The sequence below is a fragment of the Amblyraja radiata genome, chromosome 8, assembly GCF_010909765.2.
Source record: "Amblyraja radiata isolate CabotCenter1 chromosome 8, sAmbRad1.1.pri, whole genome shotgun sequence".
Classification (NCBI taxonomy): domain Eukaryota; kingdom Metazoa; phylum Chordata; class Chondrichthyes; order Rajiformes; family Rajidae; genus Amblyraja; species Amblyraja radiata.
In genome coordinates this window covers 28156636-28183361 of record NC_045963.1, presented here as the reverse complement: position 1 = coordinate 28183361, position 26726 = coordinate 28156636, and the positions used below count along the sequence as shown (strand labels likewise).

General features: G+C 43.7%; 1 protein-coding gene across 1 annotated transcript in view; it reads left to right on the top strand.

Annotated features, from left to right (window-relative positions):
* rgs7 (regulator of G protein signaling 7) overlaps positions 1 to 26726 on the top strand; it is a 301511-nt gene that overhangs the window by 178468 nt on the left and 96317 nt on the right. The gene's annotated exons all lie outside the window — the stretch shown is intronic.

The window sequence follows — 26726 nt, the reverse complement described above, 5'->3', positions numbered from 1 at the left end:
CATTGCCAGGGATGGTGGTGGAGGCAGAACGATAGTGGTGTTTAAGAGACTTTTAGATGGGCACATGGAAGTGCAGGATATGGACAGATATGGATCTTGTACAGGCAGATGAGATCAGTTTAACTTGGCATCATGTTCAGCACAAACATTGTGGGCCAAAGGGCCTGTTCATGTGCTGTACTGTCCTATGCTCTCTGTTCTTGCAGATGTTTGAGCGCAGAGCTCCAATGCATCACTGAAATGGTCAACAACAATTTGGTGCTGAGCTAACAAGGGCTGCTTAAACTGGCAGTCGGTCCACATCAGCCCGCTGACTGAAATTAGAGTGACCTTGAGTATGAAGTGGAGATGATGTGGGTTGAACATATGGTCTGTGGATTAGCACGCATCAGCAAAAAGCTCTTGGAGATGATGTGCAGCATTGTGATGAGAAAGAGCGGGGGAGGTTTGGGTGATGTTGTCACGTTGTTTGAGCTGCACTGAGATTGAATCACGGAGGCACAAGACACTGCAGACGTGGGACCCAGTGGGGGGGAGGGGGTGCCTCCAAGAACATGGAGTGACCTGTGTGGGGGGGTGGACGCTGAGAACAAGGAGGGATCGGGAAGGGTGGGGGCACCAAGAACAAGGAGTGGTGAGGGGGGGGGGGGGGGGAGAGATGCCGCCGAAATCAAAGAGGGAGTGGGGGGGCCACTAAGAGCAACGAGGTCCCATCGGGACTCTGATATGTACTTTTGTAACTTTGCGTACTTAGTGTCTTGTTTAGTTTAGTTTAGTGTATTATAGTCAGTGAAAAGCATTTTTGTTGCATGCTATCCAGTCACCGAAAAGACTATACATGATTCCAATCTAGACGCCCACAGTGTACGGGTACAGGGTACAGGGTAAAGGGAATAACGTTTTGTGCAAGCAAAGTCCAATTAAAGATAGTCTGAGGAACAAAGAATTTCACTGTACGTGGGTACATATGACAATAAAGTATAATTGAATCATTGGGAATCTGGAATCGAATACAAAACTGCTGGAGAAACCCATCAGGTTGAGCAGCATCCGTGGGAGGATGGGGAGATTATTCAATGTTTCAGGTCAGACCCAGCATCAGAACTGCCCTCCCCCAATAAACATCCAAAAGATCCCGATCTGCCATTTTTCCACCAAATTTCCAATTGATCTATAATCTTGCTGTACCCTTTGTTAATCTTCCCCACACTCTCAACTCTACTCAACCAATATCACCATCTGTTCTTGGAGTATGTTCCATGCTTTATCTCTAAAGTAAACTAAGTGTGTAGGAAGGAACTGCAGATGCTGGTTTACACCGAAGATAGACACAAAATGCTGGAGTAACTCAGCGGGTGAGGCAGCATCTCAGGAGAAAGGAGAAAGGAATAGGTGAGTTACTGCAGCATTTTTGTGTTGACTAAGTCATGAAAGTAGAGTTGGCAACCCCGGCCATAAGTGCTGTGAAGGAACCCGCTGATGAACAAGAGTCCCGAACTGGAGCAGCACAGATGGCTGTGAGGATGGTGAAGGCCATGGAAACGACTCACAGGGTGTGATATGCAAAACCGACGTAAAGGTTAGTCAGAGGAACGAGGCTGCAGCACGAGCAAGTGCTACAGTCATGGTGCATTGCAGCTTGCGTTCATTCTCTTCAAAGAGACCATGAAAGTCTAAAGTTCTAATTAGGCACCTCACACATCATAATTAATATTTTTCAATCTGCTAAAAATTAATCTAATTCTCTCTAGGCAATTAAAGATCATTTGGAACAGAGTCATAGTCTCATTACAAAATTTTGCAGGAATAATTTGTGATTGATTTGTATGTGGAGATTTCACATCTTTTGGCACGTGGTTCATTGATGTTTACATTAAATTATGCTTCCAAGTAATGTCTTTTGTTTCATTCATTTGTTGCATTCATTTGTTGACTGCAAAAGAGGTCAGTCTGTTTAAGCACTTAAGGTAAGAGAGAAGAGATGTGGGATGTTTCCTAAATCACTGGGTTTCCACTAGAGAGTGGGGCTGGTGGGGGCAGGTTGTACCCATTACAGCACCAGAGATGTGTTTTCGATCCTGACCTCGGATGCTTTTGATATGGAGTTTGCACGTTCTCCCTGTTACTGCGTGTGTTTCGTCTGGGTGCTCCGGTTTCCTCCCGCATTCGAAAGAGTGCGGGTTTGTAGGTTAATTGGCCCTCTGTAAATTGCCCCTAGTGTGTAGGGAGCGGATTCAAAACTAGAAAAGCATAGAACTAGTGTATTCGAATTCGTGATCGATGGTCAGATAGACAGAAGATAGGTAGAAGAAGAGGATTGACAACAAATTCTGGAGTAACTCAGCAGGTCAGGCAGCATCTCTGGAGAAAAGTAACAGGTGACGTTTCTGGTCTGAAGAAAGGTCTTGACCCGAAATGTCACCTATTCCTTTTCTCCAGAGATGCTGCCTGACCTGCTGAGTTACTCCAGCATTTGGTGTCTATCTTCAGTGTAAACCAGCATCTGCAGTTCCTTCCTACACAGAAAAAGAAGATTGAGGATCAGTATGGACTCGGTGGGCCGAAGGACCTGTTTCCATGCTGCATCACTAATATCTACAGGCTGCGCCCATTGCAGCAAAACAAGGCTTCCACTCCTTGCAAATGCATCCACAGATAGGGAGCCCGTTATATCTGTGCTTGCTTCACCATCTGCATCTGCTCATAATCCCGCAGGTGCTGGATACTTGCAGAGTAGAGAAACCCAGACGATTCCTTACAGAAGCCCAGACGCAGAGGTAAAGCAGAGCTGTAGGGGATCCATGTCTCACTGGAGCACTGATGAAAAAGACCTTTAGAATCTGACAACAATGTTCTAGACAGCTGTGGAGGCGGTTTTCAATACGGCACCCAAGCAAGTCTCTAAATTGACTACCTTTTGTTTAAAGCTGCACAGCTTTTGTATACAAAATGGGGGAAACCTTAGATTAGTTTAGAGCTACAGCACGGAAACGGGCCCTTCGACCCATCGGGTCCGCGCCAATCAGTGATCACCCATACATTAGTTCTAAGCTACACACTAGGTGATTAATGGTGTGTGTAGACAGTGGGCCAAAGAGCCTGTTTCCATGCCGTATCTCCAAACTAAACTAAACAGTATATCAGATATTGCCATACATGCAGCATAGACCCACACACCCTCATACTACATACTATATATACTGAACGTTTTTTTGTTTATTATGTTTGCAGCGTACTTAGAAACATAGAAACATAGAAAATGGGTGCAGGAGGAGGCCATTCGGCCCTTCGAGCCAGCACCACCATTCATTGTGATCATGGCTGATTGTTCCCAATCAATAACCCGTGCCTGCCTTCTCCCCATATCCCTTGATTCCACCAGCCCCTAGAGCTCTATCTAACTCTCTCTTAAATCCATCCAGTGATTTGGCCTCCACTGCCCTATGTGTTTACAATGTTTACTACTTTGTTTACGTATTCTGTTGTGCTGCTGCAATTAAGAATTTCATTGTTCTGTTTGGGACATGTGACAATAAGACACTCTTGATGCCCAATCACATGAATATTCCTGCATAATATATGAAATTACCTGCTGGAAAACCAAAGTCACACCTTGAACAATAAATGTTAAAAGAGGTAAATAAATCTGGAATATCATGTCTCTTGGTGACAAAGAGAGGACTACTGTGATCCTGGGATCTGTGCTGGGACCTCTGCTGTCTGCAGATGTAAACATAGATGGGTTGGTTACTAGGTTTGCAGATGACACCAAGATTGCTGGGGTCATGGTTGAGTTTAAAAGGATGAGGGGACACCTCATAGAAACTTACCGAATAGTGAAAGGCTTGGGTAGAGAGGATGTTTCCACTAGTGGGAGAGTCTATGACCAGAGGTCATAGCCTCAGAATTAAAAGACATTTCTTTAAGAAGGAGAAGAGGAGGAATTTCTTTAGTCAGAGGGTGGTGAATCTGTGGAATTAATTGCCATTGAAGGCTGTGGAGGCCAAGTCAATGGATATTTTTAAGGCAGAGATAGATAGATTCTTGAATAGTGCGGGAGTCAGAGGTTATGAGGAGAAGGGAGCATGGGGTTAGGAAGGAGGGATAGATCAGCCATAATTAAATGGCGTAGACTTGTTGGGCCGAATGGCCTAATTCTGCTCCTATCACTTACGAACCTATGACTATGAAGAAGGCTGTCAAAGTATACAGCGGGACAAAGATCAGCTACAGAAATTGGCGGAGAAATAGCATAGAGTTTAATCTGAGAAAGTGTGAGGTATTGCACTTTGGGAGGTTGTGTATGTGGAAAATATAAAATTAATGGCATGACCCATAACAGTGTAGATATAGAGAGGGATTGTGCCTGGAATGTGCTGCTGAGGCAGATACTTTAGTGGCATTTAAGAGACTTTTGGATAATCATAGAGGCATGCAGGGAATGGTGGGATACGGATTATGTGCAGATACTGTAGATAAGTCGGAAGAAGGGCCTGGCCTGAAACATCACCTATCCATGTTTTCCAGAGATGCTGTCTGACCTGCGGCGTTACTCCAGCATTTTGTGTCTATCTTTGGTATAAACCAGCATCTGCAGTTCCTTTTTCCTTTTCTTCCCTCCAGTTCCCTCCCCTATACTTTCAGTCTGAAGAAAGGTCCCAACCCAAAACGTCACCCATCCTTTTTCGCCAGAGATGCTGCCAGACCTGCTGAGTTACTCCAGTACTTTGTGTCTTTTCTTTTTATTAGAGATGGTCTTGGCATGATGTTCAACACAGACGTTGTGGGCCAAAGGGTCTCTTCTTACGCTGTAGTCTTCTATGTTCTATGGCCTCAAATGGAACGCAAAATTCATTCCTCCAAAGGATCTTGGTGTGCATCTGGAAACAGCATCCCTCCAAAGGGAGAAGATGGGCAGAGGTTTAGTTACAGAACTTGGTTACAGAGTATTGCATTGCCAAGGAGTGATTGGGGTTGGGAGACACGATGTAAAAATGTGGTTGTCAGAACGCCAGGCACACTGTTGGATTGGATCCAGTTGACTATCAATCACATTATGTGTGCGAGGGAGAGAGAGAGAGAGAGAGGGAGAGAGTGATTGAGTGAGTGTGTGAAATACAACAGCAAGATCTCAAGAGCAGATGGTATCCCTGCTGAAGTTCTCAAATTTGGCAAAGAGGAACTTTAGTCACAAATTCACAACCTCATCTTTCACATCCAGGACGAGCAGGACATGCCAGGGACCTTAAAGATGCCGCCATCATGACCATCCTCAAGAAAAGTGACAAGCCCAATTGCGGTCAGTGCAGAGCGAATGTCAATGATAGTGTCCCCGTTGATTATCCCTTCCCACGGGTCAAAAAGCTGCTCCCATGAATTACAGTCGTGAATTTATCCATCTACAGATCAAAGGAAAGTGTATCTACACCATGGGAAATGCACAGAGCAACATCTACCTCTGCGTTTACGGCAGATGCTGGAATCTGGAGAAACTCACCTTCTTCTTATAGTACAAACAAGGAACTGCAGATGCTGGTTTATACCAAAGATAGACACAAAGTGCTGGAGTAACTCAGCGGGTCAGGCAGCATCTTTGGAGATAAAGGAAATCAGAAGGGCAAAAAGGGTAGAGGATATAGCTCTGGCAGATAGCATTAAGGATAATTCTAAAAGAGGTTATAAGCACATAAAGGGGAAAATGATAACCAGGGAGAGCGGGACCCCTCGGGAACTTAACCTCTGTGGTTTTAAAGTTACTAGAGAGTATTCTGAGGGATAGGATATACATGCACTTAGATGGGCAAAGGTTGACAAGGGATGGGCAATATGGCTTTGTATGTGGGAGGTCATGTCTCATGAATCTGATTTAGTTATTTGAGGATGTGAATAAAATGGTTGATAAAAGCAAAGCTGTAGATGGTGTATACATGAATTTTAACATGGCATTTGACAAGGTTCCACATGGTAGGCCGCTATGGAATTCAAGGAGAGATAGCCGAATCGATTAAAAATTGGCTTCATGGAAAGAAGCAGAGGGTGGAAGGATGCTTTTCTGACTGGAGGCTTGTGACTAGTGGTGTGCCTCAGAGTTCGTTGCTGTTTGTCAGCTCTATCAATGATTTGGATGAGTACGTACTTGGCAGGGTTAACAAGTTTGCAGATGAAATTGTGAAGATGGTTGCCAAAAATTGCAGCAGGATCTTAATCGTTTGGGCAGGTGGAATGGTTGATTAAATTTATACAGAGAAAGGTGAGGTGTTGCATTTGGGAGCAATAACATGGGCAGAACCTACACAGTGAATGGTAGAGCAGAGGCAGTTATAGAGTTTTCATTGAGAAGAGGGAGTACAGGTACATAGTTAGTTGAAAGTGGCATCTCAGGTAGAAAGTGTGGTCAAAAGGCTTTGGGCAAATTGGCCTTCATTGGTCAGAGCATTGAGTATGGAAGTTGATAAAGCCGCATTGCAGTTGTACATTATGTTGGTGAGGCTGCATTTAGTATTATGCTAAGTTTTGGGTGCCATGTTTTTGGTAAGATGTTGTCAAGCTGAAAAGGGTGCAGAGAAGATTTATGAGGATGTTTCCAGGACTCGAGGGCCTGAGCTATAGAGAGTGATTGAGCAGGCTTGGACTTTATTCCTTGGAAAGGAGGAGGATGAGGGGTGATCTCATAGAGGTGTACAAATTCATGAAAGGAATAGATCAGGTAGACGCAGAGTCTCTTGTCCAGAGTAGGGCAATTGAGAACCAGAGGACATAGTTTTAAGGCGAGGGCGGAAACATTAAATAGAAACCCGAGGGGTAACGTTTTCATACAAAAGGGGGTGGGTGTATGGAACGAGCTGCCGGAGGAGATAGTTGAGACAGGGTTGCGGGGGGGGGGGGGGGGGGCACAAGAGGTATTTAAGATTTTAGATGAGATATGTTGGTCGTTCTGGGCAAGTTGGGCCAAAGGGCCTGATTCCACATTGTAAAACTCCATGACTCTATGACTAAAGTCTGGCTAGTGACAGGTAGCAAGTGACATTAAGTCACCTTAAACCTATGTCCTCTGGTTCTCAATTCCCCAACTCTGGGCAAGAGACTCTGTACGTCTATCTGATTTATTCCTCTCATGAGTTTGTGCACAATCTATTATTTTATATTTAGGTGTGTGACAGGAGTTACAAACAATAGTGGGCTCCATGAGTTTGTATAGGTGATAGAGAGGGATTCTGACATTTACCCTCCACTTTCTGCCAAGCTTCCTGCTGTTTGAACCATGACAAGCTTCTTTTTTTTTAAATTAAAAATCATTCAAACTAACTCCTGACCAAATAAAGACAGCTCAAGAACTCAGTCCTGTTCTAAATTAGTTGACTTCAACCAGAAAAGCAGAAAGAGCTCTGCAATTGGCCTCAGTGAGACATGGAAAATACTGCATGCTCCTCTTTCTTCTTCACATCCCCCACTCCTGCAGTTTGGCAAAGAAAAATTGACACAGTGAAATTAGATAGCAATGTGAATTGTATGTAACCATGTCACAGTGTTTACAAAAAAAAAGAATAAGCAACATGTTTAGATCATAGGACATAGATCAAATGAGATAGGAGCAGCATTATGCCTTTTGGCCAAACGAGACTGCTGTGCAGATTCATGCATGAACACAGGATTTATGATCAGCACAAGAGTTGGCTGCAATTTCTCCGTGGAGGAAGATGATTGGAAGAAGGACTAAGCACTGGATGTTGCACAGTATGCCGCTCCATTAAGAGTTTCACAGGTAGTGAAGTAAGTCTTGCCTAGGCTTAGACTGATAACACTGACACCAGACAAGTATCAGGCAGCAACCTGATAGGAGAGTGACATGATATTGAACGAAGAACATAAAACAGTACAACACAGGTACAGATCAGTGGGGTAGCACAGTGTGCAGTGGTAAAGTTGCTACAGCACAGAAACTCGGGTTCAATCCTAACTACGCGTGCTTGCCTGTATGAAGTTTGTACCATGTGGGTTTTCACCGGGTGCTCCGGATTCTTCCCACATTACAAATACGTGCAAGTTTTTAGGTGAATTGGCATCTGAAAATTGTCCTTAATGTTTTGGAGAGAACTAGTGCACAGGGATTGCTGGTCGGCGCAGACTTGTTGGGCCGATGGGCCTGTTTCCACGCTGTATCTCTGAACTAAACTGAAACTGAAAGAGATCCTTCGGCCCACAATGTCTGTGCTGAACATGATGCTGAACTATTCTTCTCAGCCTACAAGTAATCCATATCCGTCCCTTCCCAACATATCCATCTAAATGCTCTTAAATACCACTAAACCCTATCAACGTGTCTTATAATTTTACTTCTATCGGTCTCCCTGCGGCCTAAAGGGCCTGTCCCACGTGGCCGTCATTTGCGCATCACGCAGATGGCACGCGAAGATTTTGTACATCACAAAATCCTGGGACGCCGCACGCAACCTCGCGTCACTGCCTATGTCACCACGCAACATGCGCGCATAAGGTGCACCATGCGCGCATCACGTGCGTGTATCACAATGATGTTGCGTAAATTACGCGCAAATGACGGCCAAGTGGGACAGGCCCTTTAGGCGCTGGAGAGAAAGCAATCCAAATTGTCCCACCTCTCTGATAGCTAATACCCTCTAATCCAGGAAGCATTATGATAAATCTCTTTGGCACACACACTCCAATGCCTCCACCTCCTTCCTCAATGCCAGTATTGTTGCAGCAATTGACTCGTCGGGGAGCTATGAACTTGAAACTCTACTTTGTGTTATGAATGACTCACTTCCAGAATCCCCAAAGCCCCTTCACCACCTACACGATGCATACTCATGCACTGTGGATGACCAGGAACTAGAGAATATAAGATAGATTTCTGACAGGCATTTCCACTGTGCTGAATCAAAGGTTGTTGTGGAAAATAAAAATAGAAGTTGTAGGAGGTAACATTTTGACATTGCTAAAAGATTGGATTATTAACAGGAAACAGAATAGGCATAAAGAGGTCTTATTTTGGTTGATATGATGTAACAAGTGATGTGTACAAGGATTGGTGTTAGGTCCAGAAGTTTTTACAATTTATATAAATGACATTGATGAAGACACCAAATATAAGTTTGCTTTTTTTTTTGCTGATGACACAAGAATAGGCAGAAAAGTGAGCTGGGAAGAGAACATATAGATCAGGAGATTTATGACGTTAATAATAACTTGAAGAGATGGCGCAGACATAGAGTTGCTGCCTCACAGCGCCAGAGACCCAGGTTCGATCTTGACCATGGGCGCTGTCTGTGCAGAGTTTGTATCTGTGACCATGTGGCTTTTCTCCTGGTGCTCTGGTTTCCTCCCATATCCCAAAGATGGCTTTTGTAAATTGTCCCGAGTGTGTTGGATAGAACTAGTGTACAGGTTGGTCGGCATGGGCTCAGTGGGCCGAAGGGCCTGTTTCCACGCTGTATCTCTAAACTAAACTTGAAATCACCAAATTGGACTACAAAATCTTTTTTGCCCTTTATCTCTTTTGGTATCAGTGTTTGTTTGATTGTAGTAATTCAGGATGTCTTGGTTGCTCTGATTATAGAGCTCAGATCATACTTTACTTGCCTTGCTTCTGCTTCTGATGATCAAACGTGAAGGTGGCAGATCTAGCTGAGAGACAATTAACTTAATTCCACGTGTGACGAATGGAGTCACTAATGGAGCTCGGAAACTAAAGCCGCAGTTGTGAAATGAACTTGTAAACCCAGTGGTTTAATTTAGTTCTGTAAGAAGAAAATCTCTCCTTTGATGCTTTTGATAGAAGGTCTCCCTTTCTGGGTGAGGGTACATCCTCGTTAATTTTTTTCTCATTTTGTTATCCATAGGCCCACTCTGTGTACTTTAGTTATATAGATACAGCGTGGAAACAAGCCCTTCCGCCCACCGACCAGCGATCACACTAGTTCTATCCTACGCACTCGGGACAATTTTCAGGAGGCAATTTATCCACAAACCTGTACGTCTTTGGTGTGTGGGAGGAAACCGGAGCATCCGGAGGAAAGCCACGTTGTCACAGGGATAACGTACAAACTCCATAAAGACAGCACCCATAGTCAGGATCAAACCCGAGTCTCTGGCGCTGTAAGGCAGCAACTCTACTGCTGCACCACTGTGCTGCCCTAAATCCATTGCAACCCATACATTTTTATCTGATACAGTTTTAGGGACATTTTGAATACAGTTAGATCAATGATGTAAACATATGTGATGACACGACAGATGTTTGAGTTTACGGAGGCAATGAGTGAAGTGTGGTCATTGTTTTTGCTGGCATGTCATTCAATTGTGCTGCCTGCTCTGAACCACATTCTCAGCTGACCTCTGTACATGAAACATTGCCGAGGTTACGTTGTAATACCAAAGGATACTGCATTATTGAAGGTGCTAAGCTCTAAATGAATGTTGAATTATTGCTGTGTCTATTCAGAGCGTTTCAGGAGTTTTGATTGAATGGAATGAAAGATACAGCATGGAAACAGACCTTTTGTCCACACCGACCATCGATCACCCTATGACACTAGTTCTATCTTATCCCACTTTCACATCTATTCTCTAAAAAGTAGAGGAAATTTACCGAGGCCAATTAACCTACAAACCCGCATGTCTTTGTGATGTGGGAAGAAAACGGAGCACCAGGATGCAACTCACGTGGTCACAGGAAGAACATGCAAACTCAACTCAGACAGCACTGAGGTCAGGATTGAACCTGTGTCTCTGGCACCGTGAGGCAGCGGTTCTACCAGCTGCATCACTGTGACACCCTAATCACACGCTTGTGAAAGATCCTAAAGTGTTGGTTCACTAACTGATCCAATGAACAGTTTTTCATTAACTAGCTTCATGAAAGCACTAATCATTGCTCTATTGTGCATTTACCATTTTACAAATTAATAGAAACAATTGTGCTATTAGCCAAATGAAAGTAATAAGAGCACAGGTCAGTGAACAGAATGTAATAAATAATCCAAATAGCAGACAAGAATACATTAAAAATATTGGAACTAGGGGCAGGGGCAGGGGTAGGCCACCCAAGCGATTCTGACCTGCAACATAATTCAATTAGACTACTAGACTACTTGGGATGGCACAATGGCGCAGTGGTAGAGTTGCTGTCTTACAGCGCCAGAGACCCGGGTTCAATCCTGACTTTGGGTGCTGTCTGTATGGAGTTTGTACGTTCTCTTTGTGACGGTGTGGGGTTTCTCCAGTTTCCTCCCACTCTACAAAGATGTGCAGGCTTGTAGATTAATTGGGTTCTGTAACTTGTCTTCTAGTATGTAGGATAGAACGAGTGTTTGGGTGATCGTTGATCGCTGTGGATTCGAAGGTCCGCAGGGCCCGTTTCTACGCTATATCTCCAAACTAAAGTAAACTAAATCATGTGTAGGAAAGAACTGCAGATGCTGGTTTAAATCGAAGGTAGACACAAAATGCTGGAGTAACTCAGCAGGACAGGCAGCATCTCTGGAGAGAAGGAATGGTTGAACTTTCGGGTCGAGACCCTTCTGAAGACTCACCTAGTTCAAACGAAACTAAACCATGGTTGATCTGACTGTAATTTTAGTTTCACATTCCTGCCCAAAAGCTAAACTTTTACCACTGATCTTATGAGAAATGTACCTGAAGCTTAAAATATTTTAAATGTCCACTTCTACACTCTGTGGAGAGAGTTCCAAAGACCCATGGTACTGCCTCATCTCTGTAAAATAGACAACTTCTTATCTGTAAACAATGAGCTTTAGTTTAGTTTAGTTTTGTTTAATTTAGTTTACTATAGAGATACAACGTGGAACAGGTCCCTCGGCACACCGAGTGCACGCCGACCAGCGATCACCCCATACAACATCTGCACACACTAGGGAGAATTTACAATCTTACCCAAGCCAATTAACCTATAAGCCTGTATGCCTTAGGAGGAATGAATATAGGATGAAACCAGAGCTCCCAGACTTGCTGTCAAGACCCACGCTGTCAAGAGTAGAATGTACAGACTCCGTACAGACAGCACCCTTAGTCAGGATTGAACCCTGGTCTCTGACGCAGTAAGACAGCAACTCTACTGTTGCACCACCGTGCTACCCCAGGTCCGGTTCTAAAAGTTATAGAATGTAAGATAAATATGCTCCTTAAAAATATAGTTAGAATTTCAAATATTCTGGACGGATAAGTTTGTCATATGCAATGCAACTGAGATACTTGGTGACTTCATCCTGCTAGCTGGATCATCTGCTCCAGCAAACAGTCAACTGCACTCAATATTCACAGGTGGTGCCAGCTAAGTACTGGCCTGGCTTCAATCTGTAGAACTGGGTACTTACAGGAAGAGCAGTAAGAATTCTGACTCATTGGACCCCGAGGATATAGTAGAGTGCAAATGGAGAGCATCACTAGCCATAGCTTTTAGTTTAGTTTACTTTTAGCACCATGGAAGCAGGCACTTTGGACCACTGAGTCCATGCCGACCAGTGAACCCTGCACATTAACATTATCCTACACACACCATGGACAATTTACAATTTTACTGAAGCCAATTAACCTACAAACCAGCATGTCCTTGGAATAACGGAGGAAACTGGAGCGCCCGGAGAAAATCTCAGGGAGAACGTACAAAATCCAAACAGACAGCACCCGTAGTCAGGATCTAACACGAGTCTCAGGTTCTGTAAGGCAGCAACTCTACCGCTGTGCCACCATGCCACCCCTCATACAGACGGATAAAGGGCCCTTCAGCCCAACTTGGCCTTGTCTAATTTAGTCCTATTTGCCCTCTACACATTTCCTATCCATGTACCTGTCCACGTTTTTATTAAATGGTGTTGCAGTACCTGCCCCAACTACCTCTTCTGGCAGCTCATTCCATATACAGGTCCACCACCGATTTAACAGCAACTGCTGGTGCAGCCCCTCCTTTAAACCGGACAAATTTATGAGAGAGCACTTGAAATCGCCCCACCCCGGAGGACCTCCTGAAAATGTGGAGCCTAGGTCAGGTGAGATGGCTGATCTTAACGTCATAGGAACTTCCACGGGTCAAATTTGCCCCCTGCGGCCGGGGCTCTGGAACTCTGGCCTGGCCGGAGCCGGCATTTCCGTTCCCATAGCCAACTTCCAAGGTCGACTTTGCGAGCCGGTATCGCGGCCCCTCGGTGGCCTAGGCGGACATTTCCGGTACTGTTCCACTCCTCTTGGAGGCCATGACCTCTGTCAAACCAGCAAAACGGATAAACCACAAAGCTCTGGACCCAAGGATTCTGGAAATTCGGTGGTGAATCTGTTCCCATAACTATATACCCACAAAGCTTTTCATTGTTCATCAGTACATGTGACAATAATAAACCTAAACCTAACCCTAATCCCACACAAGGCCTTGTACACAGTTCTTTTCCAAATAATTTGGAGAGAAGGACTAACAGTCAAAAGTGAACTAAATTTGGAATTGCTAGATACATCCGAAAAAGACTATTAGTCATTGAGTCATTATCTACTAAACTTTTTCCAAATAAAATTTAATTAGCTGTTGTGTAAGGAAAGGAGAAGGGCACATAACAGAAACAACGTGACTATAATGTGAATGATTAAGTTTCACAAATTGTGGAAGAATATTCAGCTCCCAGTCATGGCCAGTTTGTCAGAGAGTCATAGAGGTGTACAGCATTTGCCTCATACCCCTCTACTCTTTTCCATCCAAGTACCTGTGCAAATGATGCTTAAACATAATCATCATATCTGTGATACCTCCTCTGACAGTTTGTTTGAGGGAAGAATGGATACACAGAGCCTCTTGCCCAAAGTAGGGGAATCGAGAACCAGAGGACATAGACCTAAGGTGAGGGGGGAAAGATTTAATAGGAACCTGGGGGGGTAGCTTTTGCACAGAAAGGGTGGTGGGTGTATGGAATGAGCTTCCAGAGGAAGTAGTTGAGGCAGGTACTATGGCAACTTTTAGAACATAGAAAATAAGTGCAGGAGGAGGCCATTCAGCCCTTCGAGCCAGCACCGCCATTCATTGTGATCATGGCTGATTACATTTTAAGAAACATTTGGACATGTACATGGATTGGACAGTTTTAGAGGGATACCGTCCAAATGAAGGCAGGTGGGACTATTATAGATGGGACATGTTGGCTGAAGGGCCTGTTTCCACGCTGTACGACTATGACTAATAATATTTTTCTTCCTTTAGATTTTGAGTGTATAAGGGGTCAAAGAGGAGTGGGTGAGGGAGTTGGATATTGATTAAAAGCTGGCAGAGAATCCTCCTTGAGATTAATTATCCTCATCCTCTACATTCCAGGGGCATTTGTGAGTCCTGTCCCAGAACGTTTGACAGCCGTCAGAAGGAATTTTAGCTGCACTTTGATTGCAAAGAAGCTTGATAGTTTCTTGAGCCTTTTATTGATGTAATTCAACATTTTCTCTATAATAGCATTACTTTCAGTTCATTGACTTGGTATGTATATTAACGATAAAAAGGTTATATATATATATATATATATATATTAAGCAAATGTAAATCTGTAGTTAAATCACCCAACGCAGATAAAATACTTATCATCTGTTTTTGACAAAATGTCAGCTGAACTCTCCCAATGAGATATTACTCACCACCAATTAACCACTACCATCATAACACACACACATTGATGTAATCTTTACCATAACAAAACATACCACACTGGGGTAATTGGGGATGGGATTGACAGGGGAATGACCATAAGAGAAATGTTGAAAGAAGTTTGGTCAATAAGAGAGGTTGTAAGGAACCGAACGTTAAGAGTGCTGGACTACAGTCGGGTGGTTTCAATGGTGCGTTATTATCACGTGTGCAATGCACAGTGAAATTCTTTTTGCATAGATCACAGTCGCCATATTTTAGCGCCATTTACAAAAAGTCCAAAGTCCAGTCCACATGCTCGATGTGCTGGAGCAGCTCCTGATCCAAGTAAGCCCCAGGATGCTGCAGGATCCTCTCTGTCGCCCTCGCCCAGCTCAACCCACAAACCAATGTCCCTCTCCTCGCTCGGCCACCTCTGTGTCCTGGGGCGTCTCCCATTGATTGTCCCCTTCAGTTCCCATGTATCAAAAACAAAAGGATGCCTGAAAACTGGGTTCTCCACAGCCACATTTATAGATGTGAGAGTACTTTTATTGATGGACTGATGACTAAGCTATGGATTTACTTTACTCAGTGACTATTAATATCACCATAGAATAATAAAACACATCATGCATATTATACACTCAGCTTATAAACCTTACAAGAGAATGCTAAACAGCATTTTTCAGTATGCTAGGACATGGCTAGAAATTATTATCATTACAAATATTATAAGATACAATCACTAAAGCTGTGATTAATAGAACAATATACTCTAAGGTGAATCTGAATCATTAAACATAAAATTCTGAAAACCTCCAGATTTTTCTCTCCTTCTAATCTTGGAGTAGAAATCAGTTAGTGGTGACATTTCCGTTTTGTTTCCAAAATGTATCCTATTGATGACAACAACATACATTTTAGAGAGAGTATGCTGTGCACTGATGCGACTACAATGGTGCATTTGAAAAGATTTGAAGCTCCTGAGAAAACAATTTGTGAAATGCCTGGATAGATTGCATGTGGAGAGGATGGTTCCACTAGTGGGAGAGTCTAGGACCAGAGGCCATAGCCTCAGAATAAAAGGTCATACCTTTAGAAAGGAGACGAGGAGGAATTTCTTTAGTCTGAGAGTGGTGAATCTGTGAAATTCATTGCCACAGACTGCTGTGGAGGCCGTCATTGGGTTTTTAAGGTGGAGATTGATAGATACTTGATTTGTAAGGGTGTCATGGATTATGGGGAAAAAGCAGGAGAACGGGGTTGAGAGGGAAAGATAGGTCAGCCATGATTGAATGACGGAGTAGACTCGATGGGCCGAATGGCCTAATTCTGCTCCGCGAACTGATAAACTTATGAATCCAATTAGCTTAAAGTTTTACGACAATTTGATGAAGTCAGAATTAGGCTGAATGGCACGCACACAACAAAAAGCTTTTCACTGTACCTCGGTACATGTGACAATAATAAACGAAAGTAATCCCAATGGATTGCCTAAGGAGAAGAAGAATATTTATGAATCACAAGTAAAACATTTCTCGGCACACCACACTAATTCAACTGAGGTAATGGCTAATTTAATAGCTTCTGTAATATGAATTGAACCTTGGGGACATTAAGCATCAATTAGAATATTACAATTTGTCCATACAACATATGAACAATTCTGCAATGGTCAGAAACTGAATATTCTGGAGAGGAAACAAACACTTTAATGGCACTCATTTTCGTAGCCTCAATTTACGAAACACCTTCTGGGTTGTGAAAATGAATTGAAAATTAATGAAAATTACTTTGCCTCTATGACTTTAATTTGCTCACTTAAACCTAAAAATGATCCTGTAATCAAATAATGTTTCTTAATAATATTATACAGATTTAAATGACTTGCTGTATCCCAGGGACTCTTGGTTCCACAATACAACAAATCTAATAACAGTAATAGCAAGGAACTACAGGTGCTGGCTTATACAAAAGATAGACACACCTGCTGGAGTAACTCAGCAGGTCAGGCAGCCACTCTGGAAAAAAAAGGATAGGTGATGTTTTGGTCAGGACCCTTCTTCAGATTGGTGAAGAAGTTGTCCTGACCCGAAATGTCACCTATCCATTTTCCAGAGATGATGCCTGACCCACTGATGTTAATAGTAAGATTAAACGAGAACTTACCAGTTTGAAGTTTGATCTGTATTTTATGAGGAGTTACGATGAGGGATTACGTGAAGAACCCATCCAGCACGCATGCACGACATACTTCAAAGCAGCAGTGTGGAATCACAGAAAGACACAGTAATTGAAATAAATATAGTAAAGAAAAGGAGAGCTTAGATACCAGTTTGATCTCTATTATTGAGGGTGGGAGCGGAGGGCACGTAATCCCTCATCGTAACTCCTCATAAAATACAGATCAAACTTCAAACTGGTAAGTTCTCGTTTAATCTTACTATTTTACTTCGGAGTTACGTGAGTGACTACGTGAAGATTTTAAAGCTCTGTGATTTCAAACCGTGTAACAGTTCATACTTCACTCACTGCCGAAGTCATTTGAGGGAGGAAGTATGTTATCGTAATCAACCATGAATCTGTTTGTAAAAAACAATAATGGTGTTTATTAACAATAACAAAAAAAAAACAAATTGCTCCCCCGGGCTAAATTATATATTTGCAGATGGTAATATTTTCTCTGCAAATGAAGCAGGTTCTGCCAACGGCTTATTATAAAAAGTTCGAAACGTTCTTTCCCCAGACCACCCCGCTGTAGCCAGGATGTGGTCTATTGGTACGTCCATTCTCTTAGCCGCCAACGTGGATGCTGCCCTGGTGGAGTGAGATTTATATATGTTAGTATTTATACCAGCGGCTTTCAGCACCTGCTTGAGCCATCTTGAAATGGTTTGGCTCGTCACCCGACCATAAGGTTTCTTGTGGCTGACCCATAAGGCTTTTTCTCTCCCTCGATGGATTTTAGTTGTGTCAATATAGTTCAGTAGGTGGGTCATGGCACATAACCGTGGTTCTGGTGGGTAGGCCCGGAATTCCATGACTGCATTTGATGTTCCTGGCCTGCTCTGTTTGACCAGCCCCTGGATAGTAAATGAGACATGGTCTGGAGTTATGATCATGTTGTCCAGTCGTAATAGGTGAAGTGACTGGACTCTTTGTGCTGACACAAGTGCCATCAGCATGACCGTCTTCAGAGTTAATTGTTCCAGGGTGAGGGACCTGGCTGGTGACCATCCCCTGAGGTATGTCAGGACCACACTGACATCCCAGATATGGGTGTACCTTGGTCTAGGGGGGTTGGAGTTAAATATCCCCCTCATGAGTTTGACCACCAGCGGGTGGGATCCCATGGCCTGTTGTCCTGGTGCCTGTATTAAATAGGCAGACAGAGCACTTCTGGCTGTGTTAATGGCGCTGTAGCTGAGTCCTTCATTATGGTGAAGGCCTGCCAGGAACTCCAGTACATTGGTTACTGTTGTGGTTGAATAAGTGGTTCCTGTATCCGAACAGTATTTCTCCCACTTCTTGATACTTGATAAGTATTGTTTCCTTGTGGATACACGGTGGGATGCTGTCATGGTGTTGATGGTGGTTTCTGACAATCCCAGGCCCAGCAGAGGCCTTTTCAAAATCTGCAACCCAGGAGTTTAATTTTATCGTGGCATGGGTGGCTTATGCCAGATACTGGGTGGGTTAGCAATTCTGGGCTACTGGGAAAAGTCATTGGGGTCTCGACGATCATGTCGAGGAGCACTGGGAACCATGGCTGTGTAGGCCAGTCGGGTACTATCAAAATACCTGAAGCAGAGTCCATTTGTATTTTGCGTAGTACCCGACTGGTGAGGCAGAAGGGAGGAAATGTATAAAAGAAGAAATTTCCCAGTCCAGCATGAACGCATCTACCGCTGCTGCCTCAGGGTCTGGTTCCCAAGCGACATACATAGGAACCTGGTGATTTAATCTGGATGCAAATAGATCGATATCTGGCGTGCCATATTGCTTGGTAATTTTAGCAAATACTTTGGGATTTAACATCCATTCGGTGTTATAATTTAATTTGCGTGACCTGGTGCCTGCCACTGTATTTAGCTTACCTGGCAGGTAAGTTGCTGATAGCCAAATATGTCTGTCGACACACCATTGCCAGATTGTGTTGACCAATTGGTCACATGATATCGATTTTATGCCGCCCATATGGTTAATATAGGCCACCACCGTAGTATTGTCTATTTGTAACCGAACATGCAAGTGATGCATATTTGTTGAATATGCTTTTAATCCATAAAATGCACCCAACATTTCTAGATAATTTATGCCCAGTGTAAGTAGTAACGATGACTCTAGGTTAGTCCATCTACCACCTGTGCTGGATATGGAATTAGTTGCTCCCCAGCCTTGAGCACTGGCATCTGTTTGAATAATTAACGTAGGGTTAACGATGATGATAGGGCTGGAACTATGCCAAATGTTCTCTACCCACCACTGTAGCTCTGATATTGCTTCAGTCGGTAATTTAATGATCCGGTCAAAGTGACCTGCATGTCGTTTTAGTGCCTGCACTTTTGCTCTTTGTAAGTTTTGATAGTGCAGAGGTCCAAATTGTGTAGCTGGAAATGCTGCTACCATCTTTCCAATTACTCTCGTCACTTGTCGAATGGTTGGTCGATCGTTGACCATTAAATTGTTGCATGTTTGTGCCAATTCTGCTGATTTGTCTTTTGGCAATGTTACAGACATGTGGACTGAGTTAATTGTGAAGCCCAGATAGTCCATGGTTGTGGATGGCGTCAACTTAGATTTATCTGGATGTAAGACAAATCCCAAGGTTTCAAACAATTGTTTGGTAGCTGACACAGCTGATATAGCCAATTCCATGGTTTTGCCTACTATTATGATATAAGTTCAAGTGTTCAAGTGTTCAAGTGAGTATTTATTGTCATGTGTCCCAATGAAATTCTTGCTTTGCTTAAGCACACAGAAAATAGTAGGGATTTACTGCAAAACAGATAAATGTGTCCATATACCATGATATAAATATATACACACATGAATAAATAAACTGATAAAGTGCAAATAGCAGAAAGTGGTTATTAATAATCAGAGTTTTGTCCGAGCCAGGTTTAATAGCCTGATGGCTGTGGGGAAGTAGCTATTCCTGAACCTGGTTGTTGCAGTCTTCAGGCTCCTGTACCTTCTACCTGAAGGTAGCAGGGAGATGAGTGTGTGGCCAGGATGGTGTGGGTCTTTGATGATACTGCCAGCCTTTTTGAGGCAGAGACTGCGATAAATCCCCTCGATGGAAGGAAGGTCAGAGCCGATGATGGACTGGGCAGTGTTTACTACTTTTTGTAGTCTTTTCCTCTCCAGGGCGCTCAAATTGCCGAACCAAGCCACGATGCAACCGGTCAGCATGCTCTCTACTGTGCACCTATAGAAGTTAAAGAGAGTCTTCCTTGACAAACCGACTCTCCGTAATCTTCTCGGGAAGTAGAGGCGCTGATGAGCTTTTTTGATAATTGCGTTTGTGTTCTTGGACCAGGAAAGATCTTCAGAGATGTGATCAAGATATGCCATGACAATATGTTTTTGTTTTCTTAATATTGCCAAGGCTGGTTTTAGTATCTTGGTGAATAATCTTGGGGCTGATGTTAAACTGTTAGGCAATGCTTTCAACTGCCATTGTTGCCCCATCCAGGTAAATTTCAGGTATCTGCGATGATCCTTATGAATGGGTACTGAATAGTAAGCATCTTTAAGGTCGATGCTTGCCATGAAGTATCCTTTGGAAATCAGTTGTTTGGCAGTTACAAACGTTTCCATTTTGAAATGTATATACTTAACAAACATATTTAGTGAAGTTAAGTCAATGATGATGTGACATCCACCATCTTTTTTGGTTTTAGTGAATATATTAGAGACAAATTCCAAGGGTTCATGTTTGGTTTTTTCAATGATACCCTTTGTAATTAGTCTCACCAGTTCAGCTTATCAATCTCGTTTTTCTTTAACTGAGAGGGAAAAGACCCTTTGGGGTGAGTGCTGAACTGGTGGCAAGTTTTCTAGAGTAAACTCTATTTTGTATCCACGAATGCTGTTGAGTATATACTTGTCATTCGTGATAGACTTCCATGCTTGCACAAACAGGTGTAATCTCCCCCCTGTTAGTATAGAACCCCCACTTTTTATATGCTGGTGGGAACCAGACCCACCTACCTCCATGGTTACGGGTGTTTCTTCTGTTTCTTTGTCAGACGATGAATCTTCTGATGTGTTGTCTGATGTGCTGCTGTTGGTTGGGGGTGGCGCATTTTCCATGGGGTCCGCTCTAGGCCTTGGCCTAAAAAAGGCTTCCGGTGGTGATGTGCGGACCCCGAGCTTTCACCAGTCCCATAGGGTTGATGTAGACTGGTGGACGCGGTGGGGTACTGCTGCTTGGGTTTAGTGGGTTTGCTCGTCCCGGGGCCTGCCCTCATGAGGCCAACTGTTTTGGACTCCTCCTCCATGTCTTTTACTTTCTTGGAGAGGTCCTTGCCGAAGAGCAGGATTTCTGGCTCTGTGGCCGGCGTTTTGCACAAACCCGCGAATTTCGGGTTGAGGGCAGGTCTTATAATCTCCTTACGGAGGTTGTTAATTTCGAACTGGGTATTGCACAGCAGTGCGAGTGTATCCTGCTGATTCCACCCCATCCACAGAACGAGCATATGAAGTGATGGCTGACGTCAGGAGCCTGAGGATCCGCTGTAGTTTGAGCTCTTGATTGCGGATGTTTGGCCCAACGTGCCCCCAGATTTGGCTATTGACAGCCGGCACGTTGAGCGAGGCGCAATTCTCTGGGGCCGAATACAGCTCTAGGGCCTCATTAACTACCTGCTCCTGTAGGGGCTTGAAGGACAGGTAGTTAATGCTGGCCGCCAGTTTTGGCTCTAATGGCCATCCTGCACGTGGAGCTGCCACGTAGCGGTCTACCACACCCAGCAGCTGTTCCTGGTCCTGTACCCCAAGCGTACTCCCGACATCTTCGGCCAGTGACCCCTCTTCTTGACCAGCCCAGCCCTGGTCGCCAAAGCTGCCCTCGGATGAGGGGGAAGCGATGGCCAGTGCGTTGTGAGGTACTGTGGTGGGAGTGCCTGAAATCCCTTTGCGAGACTGCTCCTCTTGAAGCAAGTCTCGCTGGAGCATTTGCTCCACAAGCCGCTCCATGCGGCTCAGGCAGCTGTCTCTGCCCCGCGCGGGCGGTGAGACGTCCCCGTCTGAAGAATCGGATACCACCGGCCGGTTGGTCTTCCGTGCTGCTTTACATCCAGCCCGCTGCTCAGGCTGCGCTAGCGGGACTGGGCTCGGCACGGTGTCGGGGATGGCGGATCGCTGGGTTAGCGGTCCTACCGCCTCTTGCCCCCCACTGATGGAACGCTCCTCCGTTGGAGTCGAACGGGGGGCGGACTTCTTGGTTTGCTCATTGTTCCTGGTGAGACAAAACAAAACACTTCTTTTTCGGAAAAAACGACCTCAGAATAAATTTACCTGACGGTCCGTCTTTTTTAAGCTGTAGCGGGAGCGCCTGACTCCCGCTGCGTCGCTGTTGCACTGCGTGAACGCTCATGTCGCGCATGCGTGCTGGACGGGTTCTTCACGTAGTCACTCACGTGACTCCGAAGTAAAATCCAGCATTTTGTGTTTATCAAGACTAATAACTGAGCATGTAGCAAGGGTAGTTACATAACATTTCTGACTCCATGAGTTCTTAAAGCTGATGCATTAAGATTAATTATGTTCCAATTGTTTGTAAGTAGTATCTTATTAATATTCCTCCAAAATTTGACATGCAAATCACCATACATGAAGGTTGTTAATACTTACTTGTGAAGCTACCAGATACATAGGTAAGCCAAGCAATTACAGTAAGTTTGATGCCTACCTGTATGCCAAACTCTGCTGTGAAAATCAGTCACAGCTTGTGACTATCTGTGTGAAGAATTAAGCAAACATGTTATATTAAACTAATTCATTTTGTGCATAATCAAATGGGGAAGTGAAAATTAAATATGTGCTTTTTTAATAAAGAATTGTAATGAACTGTTGTCCAGTTTCAATAAGCTTCCAACTGAGGTTGGCATCTGCTGTTGTGATTTAATCTGTAAAATTAGAAATTTTAAATTATAAAAAAACTGGTCTAACGCCATGTTATGTCAAAGGCCTAGCTCGGACTATCGACTGAATGTCCAAAAACCACAGTCTTCCACATTCATATCATGGTCCGTGGATGTAAAGCAAATCAAATAGTCCTGAGTCATAAAACGTGTGAAGATGGGAGAGTTTAGACTCGGAAAGGATTACCGTTGTCATCCTGGCAGCATCCAATATTAAAACGAAACAGAAAACACATTGGAACAGTATCCTACATTGACGAAAGAGTTTCCTGGCAACGGACTGAGCTCTGTTTCTGTATAAATTTGTGGTGATGAGATCACCGTCATTAATCTTATAGCCTAACTGTCAATTCTAGAAGAGCAAAGCCTTTAGACCAGGCCAGTGCAACTGGGTCATTAAATGGTTCAGTAATTGAAACTTACAACCAGGTCACTGTCGTTTTTAACATATTTTAAAAAAAATGATATATAAGTAATAGGCCCAAGTGGTCCGCACACCAAAAATAGAACTGTACTTCCTTCACTAAATTAAATCTCAAAATAGAGATTCGTCACTCAATAGTCCCTGACTGAAAGAGCACTGCATGCATATTAACAGACTCTTATTTCAGAGGAAGAATATGCTTTCTTGACTATATTTTACGAAGGAAGTCCAATTCTATTTTTGGTGAAGTACTGAAGAGCCAATCCTTTCGTAAAGAGGTGTAAAATTTACTATAGGAAAGTAGACTTTACCTTGCACTAAACATTATTCACGTCATTCCCTTTTACACTGTGGATGGCTCAGTTGTAATTTCTTTCCTCCGACTGATTAGCACGCAACAAAATCTCTTCACAGCACCTCGGTACACATGACAATGAACTAAACAAAACTAAGAAACTCAACTAAAAACCTAAAAGAATTGCCCTGCACATCTCCATTAAACCAACCCCCTCTCACCTTATATGCCCTCTGGCGTTGAGCATTTCCACCCTGAGAGAAAGGTTCTGACTGTCTACCCTATCTATGCCTCTCATAATTTTATATCTGTTCTATCAAGTCTGTCAAATTCAGTTGTATCTATTCTCATTTCGATGTTTGATCATGATGGTCTTATATTCTGAAGGTTCAAATATTTGTACAACCATTTCTTTCTTGCTCCATCACCAAGCCTTTATATTTAATTGAATTGTGGTAACAGTGCCCTTTTTAAATGCAATCTCAAAAGCGATGCCTCATCCATCCAGATTAAACGATGCTTGCATGCTACGAGGCTTAAGAGATCATCACAACTGGTGCAGATCTGTCTACAGAAGACATTTACTCTTTCAGCAGGAGTCCTGGCAAATGGCCAGAAATGAGGATGCACTGGGCAGGAGTATTGATGTTAAGTTCAGCAACTACAGCATGGTCTTAATTGGGACCTGCAACATTGTGAATGTTTCTGGCTGAATGTAATGTTTAGTTTAGTTTAGAGATACAGTGCAAACAACGGCCCCGTTGGCCAAGCAAGTCCGGGCTGACCAGCGATCACCCTGTACACCAGCACTATCCTACACGCTTGGGACAATTTACATTTTTTACCGAAGCCAATTAACCTACAAACCTGTAAGTCTTTGAGTGTGGGAGAAAATCAGAGCACCCGGAGAAAACCCACGTGGTGATGGGGAGAACGTACAAACTCTGTACAGACAGCATCAGTAATCAGCACACGAATCTATGTCTCTGGCACTGTAAGGCAGCAACTCTACGGCTGCGCCACTTTGCCACCCTAATACTGCAAATATAATTGACCAACTGATTTTGGTACCTGCTTTCGCTTGTTGAATTGTTAACCAGTCTTCAAAATATTAATCCCAAGTTATTTTCCTGAGATGTAAACTGACGATGCCTAGTTTAGTTCAGTTTAGATATACAGCACGGAAACAGGCCCTTCGGCCCACCGGATCCGCGCCGACCAGCTATCAGGTACATTAACACTACCCTACACCCACTAGGGACAATTTTTACATTTACCAAGCCAAAACCTACAAACCTGTACGTCTTTGGAGTATGGGAGGAAACCAATTATCTCGGAGAAAACCCACGAAGATCGTACAAACTCTGTACAGATAGCACCCGTAGTCATGATCGAACCCGGGTCTCCGGTGCTCGCTGTAAGGCAGTAACTCTGCTGCTGCGCCACTGCAACCGCTCTCTATCTTGATATTTGCAAGGAATCCCTTTATCCAGAGGATTCACACTCATGACTAATTTTGTAATAGAACATAGAACAGTACAGCACAGGAATGGGCACTTCAGCCTACAATGTTGGTGTTGAATATGATGCGTAGTTATACGATACCATACAATACGATACAATAGAACTTTAGTTATCCCAGGAGGGAAATTAATCAGCCAATTGTCATAAAACACAAAATAAATGAAACTAATATCATCTGCCTGTACATGATCTACATCCCACTATTCCATGCATTTTCATGTGTCTATCTAAAAGCCTCTTAAATGCCACTCTCATATCTGCCCCCACCATCACCCCTGGCAGTACGTTCCAGGCCCCCACCACTCTCTGTGTAAAAAACTTGTCCCACACATCCCCATTAAACTCAAGTTTAAAATTAAACTAAACCATGCAATATTTCCACTGGAATCATAGGCTGACAGAAAGAGAACATTCAACCCGTCAAGTGTGTGTGAGACAAAAGAGATTGTAGATGCTGGGACCTTGCTGAAGAAACTCTGAGGGTCAGGCAGCTTCTGTGGTGGGAATTGGGCAGATGATATTTTGGGTCTGGATTCTTCAGAAATGCGTGTGAGCTCTTTGTCAAGCAGTCTCGTCTGGTAAATCCATGTACTGGCAGCATCATTTTCAGATAGTCATGGAGTCATACAGTGTGGAAATGGGCCTTCAGCCCAACTTGCCCACACCGACCAGCATGTCCCATCTACACTAGTCCCACCTTCCAGCATTTGGCCCAGATCCTTCTAAACATGTCCAGTCCATGTATCTGTTCATATGTTTCTCAAATGTTGCAATACTCCTTTCCTCAACTGCCTCCTCCTCAGCTCGTTCCATACACTCACTGCCCTCTGTGTGAAAAAGTTACCTCTCAGCTTCCTATTAAATCTTCCCCCCCTCACCTTAAAATAGATGTTATAACTATACACACATCTGTGGGTGTTGGCAAATTAATAAATCTCACCTTAGAAAATAGAACATAAAACAGTACAGACATAAAATGGATAGGTGACATATCCGGTCAGGACCCTTCTTCTGAAGAGGGGTCTGACCCGAAATGCCACATATCCATGTTATGTCTGTACTGAACACCTATCCCTCAGTCGTAGCGTTTTTCTGGTCGCCGCTGGATTTTGAAACGTTCAAACATTTTCGGCGACAGTGGGCTTGACGCCAATGAGCATAGCTTGATTTCTCCTGATGTAGGTGCTGTCATAGGTTGTCGCCAGATGACGCAGGTTGTTGCCAGGTGATGTAGGTTGTAGCTGGTGCTGACTTCGGTGATTTTCCATTGTTGACTAAACGGCGACAGACAGTAGACAATAGGTGCAGGAGTAGGCCATTCGGCCCTTCGAGTCAGCACTGCCATTCAATGTGATCATGGCTGATCATCCCCAATCAGTTCCTGCCTTCTCCCCATCTCCCGACTCCGCTATTTTTAAGAGCCCTATCTAGCTCTCTCGTGAAAGCATCCAGAGAACCTGCCTCCACCGCCCTCTGAGGCAGATAATTCCACACTCACCACTCTGTGAGAAAAAGTGTTTCCTCGTCTCCGTTCTAAATGGCTTACTCCTTATTCTTAAACTGTGGCCCCTGGTTCTGGACTCCCCCAACATCGGGAACATGTTTCCTGCCTCTAGCGTGTCCAAGCCCTTAACAATCTTATATGTTTCAATGAGATATCCTCTCATCCTTCTAAACTCCAGAGTGTACAAGCCCAGCTGC